Below are 5852 nucleotides of genomic sequence, written 5' to 3' on the forward strand. Positions count from 1 at the left end.
TATCTGGTCCTTGCTAAAGTTCAGTAGCTTTAGGCTCTGGCGTGACAGACCTGTGTAGGGATCTGTACCTGTTTAGCTTGTGTGAGATTTGTCCTTCTCAGCGACTCATCTCTGGATGTTGAAATGCAGCCAGATTTTCAAACGTGGCCACAGACTGATCCAGAGGCCGCTTGCAGAAATGTAGGCCCCAATCTCTTCAGCATTCTTCAGTGTTCTTCTGTGCGTTTGGTAATTTGCAGACAATCCCTTAGCTGGGTAGGCTGGAGGCGGGGGCGATTTGTAGGGCTGGATTGTTTGCTCTGCATTATTGCAGAAGGGAGGAGCTAAGGGGGAAGAGCCCCTGAGAGCTCCCTGCGGCCGATTATTTGCACCAAAGGGGTTGTGCCCCTTTTCTGCTCTTGTCTAAACAGAGAAGCAGCTCTGATGGCCATGGGTCCCCGGGGGAAGGGTGGGAAATCATTGCACAGCGCGGATCATTGCACACATACAAAACCTCCCCAGCGGAGAGAAAAAGGGGAGTTGGTCTCCTCTGGCCTGGGATTTCTATTGCTATAAAGGGAGGAGCCCTTTATGTTTGCAACTGGTACTTTGCAGAGTGTCCCTGCGTGGGTTTGTTGTGGTGCCCCGCCAGGGTGTTTGCATAGGCTAATGTAGTTAATCCAGGTTCCTTGCCAGGATCGGTTAGCTGGGGAGTGCTGCTGATCCGGGAGGGAGGAGCAGAGAGATGATGTGCCTCCCTTGTGCAGCTGGTAGTTCGCAGACGGTCCCTTAGCAGGTGGGGCTGGCTTTCTGCTGCTGTTGATAGTGAGAAGGACTGAGATCTCAGCTGCCCTCTTGCAGGTAGGGAACATCATCTTTTCATCTCTGCCCTCAGCCTGAGGAAAGGGGGACGATCAGCAGCAGCCATTCAATGTATGAGTAGGGAGAGGATTTCAAAGGAGCAGCTCCAAAGGGCAGGCTGCCTTTAACTGATCCCACTGTTTCCTGGGGTAGTGGCTGAAATATGCAATATTATCATTTCTTGCCCAAGAAGAGGTGAGAGGGATCTGGACTAGGAAAAGTGGAGGCGATTGAGGGAGAGGATATTGTTTCATTTGGAGCAGGGACGTTCCCTTTGTGCAGTGGATGTGTTTTCTCCTATGCGTGTTGTTTTTAGCTCCTGCACAATTAATGGAGAAAACGGGCCAAAACTGAGCTCAGACTATTAGATCATGCGGAACAGAATCTGATATCTCATTCTATGGCAGCCTGCACAGGGTCAGAAGGACCTGGTGGAACAAGGTGCATTTAAAACAAAAAATCAAGCCTTAACAAAAGGAAAAAGAGAGGGAGGGAGAATCTATGTATGTCCCCTAACGTTTGGTTGGAAGATCCTGACTGCAGGTGGGGAAGCATCCCTGTGGAACTTTCGGGGTTGGAAAGAGGCTGGAATTCTTTTCAGCTGGATAAGTTAGGTAGAAAAACCCCAAAGTGCTGATAGAACACGTTAATTTCTCCTGCTAAAGCCCTCTCTGTACAATGTAGTTGTGGCTGTCATTTATACACATACCCATTAATGAGTTCATGGAAGGCACTCTAATGGCAACTTCTGTGACTTCTTGCTACTCCTTATCCTAGTGCCACATTTACCACTCCAAGAAAGCGGGGGTGTATCCGGGATGCAGATCCTTATAGAGACTGGGGTGACTTTTGCATAATTACACTCTTATCTCTACTTTTCTTTTCCATAGAGTGGTGATGATAATAGTAATACTGATAGAGCTTTTCAGCCAGAGATTCCAAAGCACTTGCTAAAGGCAAGTGAGCAATGTTATCGCAGACGTAAAAACTGAGGCATAGCCCTGTGAAATGACTTCTCTGAAATCACACTATAAGTCAATGATAGAGCCAGGAATAGCACTCCATTCTCTTGACTCCCAATCTGAGTCCCTGTACACTGAAGTGTGCTGCCTCCTTCCCTTGATGGGAGATAAAATATCATGCTGTCTCCACTGTATCATTCCATGGCTTGTTGTCAGTTTCCCACATCATCAGGGCTTCAAAATCCTCCTTCCTGGAGCTGTGCCTGATGATGTTGGAAATGCCAGGAAATGCTTCATGCTGGCAATGAAAAAAAACTATTCTACCTCATTTCACATAAAAACACTGGGTACTGAGAAATTAATGACTCCAACTGAAAGTATTTGTGTGATTGGGATAATCTAATGCTCTGGCTAAGCTGCTTACTCATGGCTTATGACTTCATCCAAAGCCATCCACAGATACGTAACATCGCTGTTTCCCTTGCTTGCTACCTCATTCAGTGTAACAAATGGCTATGTAACACTGTGTATTTATATTATATGATAATTTGCTAATAGATTATTATTGAGGGGGCACAGCCCATTCTGGCCAAGGTTCTATCTGTGTGGGCATCTCCTTTGAACTGTTTGATGAAAATCTCACTGAATGATCGATGTCCTTGTGTTCTTACTTTCCAGACAGTTCCAGCAGGGAATGGTATTAGTGTCTAGATACAGGTTCTCCCTGCAAACTTGGGACAATTCCACTCTGTGACTGGGGGGACAGGTGAGGGAGGAAGGATTCTACGTAAAATAAAGCTCAGAGAACAAACATGAATAGCTCCATCCCCCAGGGACTGAGCTGGGGAAGTTATTCCCTTCCTCAAAACATGCAGGGGCTGAATAATGATGTTCTACTCCAGACTAGGCTGAATTTCTGTGAGGGTTGAGTGATTCCTAGGTATGTGTCGTGTGGCCTGACATGTGCTGTGGAAAAGTGTGTGGCTTTTATTGTTGTTGGAAAAAATACAGGAAAAAGAGTCAGACCGGAACAGAAGTCTGTACAGTGGACAGTTATAGCCCATTGAATCGTGGGATGGGGACAGGGAGAGCCCAGCTGGCCCATTGCTATCCTGACCCTCCGGCTAACATGTCTAAACTGGCATAGTACAGGAGTGGAAGAGTGAGTGGGTGGGTGGACATGAGGAAATCTCTCAGGAAGGAGCTGTCTTAACTTGGTCCCGCATACACCCTCCTGCAAAGCCATGCAAAAATCCAACATTTCATGGTCTCGGCAGCCAAAACACTCTCTTTCAGCCTCTCTGCACTTTTGATTCTTTGCCTTGTTTATGTAGCAACATCTTGGTCTTCCTGCGACTACAGTGTAACCATATCTAACTGCATGTAAACCCTTTATTTTATGTAATAAAACTTGACACTTTGGTAGCATGTTCTCATCTTCAAAGATTGTCACAAACATTAACTAATTAATCCCCAGTTCAGGCATCACCAGCAGCTGGAAGCATACAAAGATCTTGCAATGAGAGATTGCAATAACAGCCTTGGTGATCATTGTTAGTTATTACGTATACAAAGCCTTTACAGACAAATAAAACACGACAGGTTTTTGCTGCAGGAGCTTCCAGTTTCAGTTAAACTAAACCAGATTTGACAGAGTCTTCCCCATCTCATAGAAGGAGGGATTGTCAGTGTTTTTGAATATTACTCCATTTCTTCTAGAAAACACATCCCTCTTTTCCTTGTGCTGTTTTAACAAAGATAGAGACAACTTTATAACACCCACAACTGTATTTAATTGATATTAATCTAATCAGTCAGTCACATTAACTCTTATGAAAATATCAGTATTCTTGTGATGTAAAAGCTAGCTATTCCGTACAAGTGGTATAAACAATATTGCATTCTACATTCATCAGTCTTGCCTTCCTACAAGCAGCACTTCTTTACGTTAAGCACGTTTACAGCAATTAAAATAGTGTCTTGTACCTCCACTTTGAGGAAAACATTGCATCACTTATGAGAGAGGCTTGAGGAAAAGCAGGTTTGGTTTTACATTATTACAAGACTGAGATTCCTGTTTGTTCTAAGTTGTTCGTAATTCCCCTGTTCAAAAAGTCTAGAATAAGTTTACTTGTGACATTTGATAAATGAAATAGCCTTGAATCCATTGCTTGTTAAGCTCTGTATGAATAATGTTTTCAGTTGAAAGGTCTAGAACGTGTTTGGGGATGGAAAGTGGATCTGATAATGGAATGTGGAATCCATCAGGACTAAGGACCAGATTTGTAAAGGCATTTAGATGCCTTGAGGTGCAGGTAGGCACCCAGTGTGATTTTTTCAGAGGTACCTAGATGCCGATCTCTATGTGAAATCAATGGGAGTTAGGTGCTTTTAAAGATCCCACCAGGTGCCTACCTGCATCTCTGGGTGCCTAAATACCTTTAAAAATCTAGTCCTGAGTCATCAGTTCACATGTAGCTCCGATTAGTAGTTTGACAGTGACAAAATACTGTTAGCAGGTGGTAACATTATTTATTAGTTTATAACTGAATCCCTCCCCTAGCTACTTATGGCTGTAGGAACACTTACTCTCTATTTCAGTAGCTCCTAGGGGCCCCAGCCAAGACTGGTGCTAGATGCTGTATGTAAACATAGCAAGGGACAAGTTCTTCAGACCAGAATCTAAAGAGCCAAGACACACAGAGTGGGAGGGGAACAGAGTCACAAAGGTGAAGTGGCAGGTTACTGTCAGAGCCAGGATTAGACCCCAGGTCTCTTCACCCCCAGTCCAGTGCTCTAGCTCCTAAATCACATTGCCTCCCCTGTGTAACTGGTATTTACACAGACCTGTGATCACTGTTACTCATCCTCCTGTGTTTGTCACACTCAGTTGCTGTGTCTCATCTTAGGGCTTGTCTACACACACACGTACTACTTTAACTGCACTGGTATAGTTAAAGTTAAACAATCCCCCTAGTGCGGATGCAGTTATACTGGTGCTTATTCCCCTTCCCTTACGGGAATAAGTGATACTGATATAAACACCTTTATATTGGTGTAACTTTGTCTCACCCCATCCAAATAGTTATATGGGCACAAATCTGTGTGTGGATCTTAAATCAGACTGTAAGTCCTTCAGATAGGGATAGTTAGTCCAGCACACAGCACAGTCCCACCTGGGGCTCAAGGTGCTACCACCATACAATTTACTACTAATAAAATGTGCCCCTCTAATAAAACCTTGCTGCTCTCTTAGGGTACGTCTAGACTACGGGATTAGTCCGATTTTACATAAACCAGTTTTGTAAAACAGATTGTATAAAGTCGAATGCACGCGGCCACACTAAGCACATTAATTCGGTGATGGAGCATCCATGTACCGAGGCTAGCAGCGATTTCCGGAGCGTTGCACTGTGGGTAGCTATTCCATAGCTATCCCATAGTTTCCGCAGTCTCCCTCGCCCCTTGGAATTCTGGGTTGAGATCCCCATGCCTGATGGGGCAAAAATCATTGTTGCGGGTGGTTCTGGGTAAATGTCGTCACTCATTCCTTCCTCTGGGAAAACAACGGCAGATAATCATTTCGCGCCCTTTTTCCCTGGATTGCCCTGGCAGACGCCATAGCACGGCAGCCATGGAGCCCATTCAGCTTTTTTTTTACTGTCACAGTATGTGTACTGGATGCCGCTGACAGAGGCGTTACTGCAGCGCTACACAGCAGCATTCATTTGCTTTTGCATGATAGGAGAGACAGTCATCAGTCGTTCTGTACCGTCTGCTGCTATTGTAAATTGGCAATAAGATGACGCTTATCTGTCATTCTGTATTGTCTGCTGCTATCATGGGTGCCCCTGGCTGAGGTCGGCTGGAGATGCAAAGACAAAAATGGGATTGACTCCCCGAGTCAATCCCTCCATTATGGTTTCTAAAAATAGAGTCAGTCCTGCTTAGAATATGGGGCAAGTGTACTAGAGAACCAGTGTATCAGAGAGCACAACTGCTCCGTGTCAGATCCTGCAGAAATGATCAGCTGCATGCCATTCACGGGGG

At 44.9% G+C, this 5852-nt stretch overlaps 1 protein-coding gene across 4 annotated transcripts in view; it reads left to right on the plus strand.

Annotated features, from left to right (window-relative positions):
• The first annotated feature begins 441 nt into the window (after window positions 1-441).
• Window positions 442-5852, plus strand: part of TMEM63C (transmembrane protein 63C) — a 65374-nt gene continuing 59963 nt past the window's right edge. For 2 of the 4 annotated variants that reach the window (XM_032801935.2, XM_032801937.2), the window contains exon 1: window positions 443-840. The gene's annotated coding sequence lies outside the window, so the exon portion shown is untranslated. Of the gene's footprint in view, window positions 841-1730; window positions 1801-5852 lie in introns of all 4 variants that reach the window. The other 2 variants (XM_032801936.2, XM_032801940.2) reach the window with 2 other exon arrangements.

Source organism: Chelonoidis abingdonii, chromosome 4, assembly GCF_003597395.2.
Source record: "Chelonoidis abingdonii isolate Lonesome George chromosome 4, CheloAbing_2.0, whole genome shotgun sequence".
NCBI classification, from domain to species: Eukaryota; Metazoa; Chordata; order Testudines; family Testudinidae; genus Chelonoidis; species Chelonoidis abingdonii.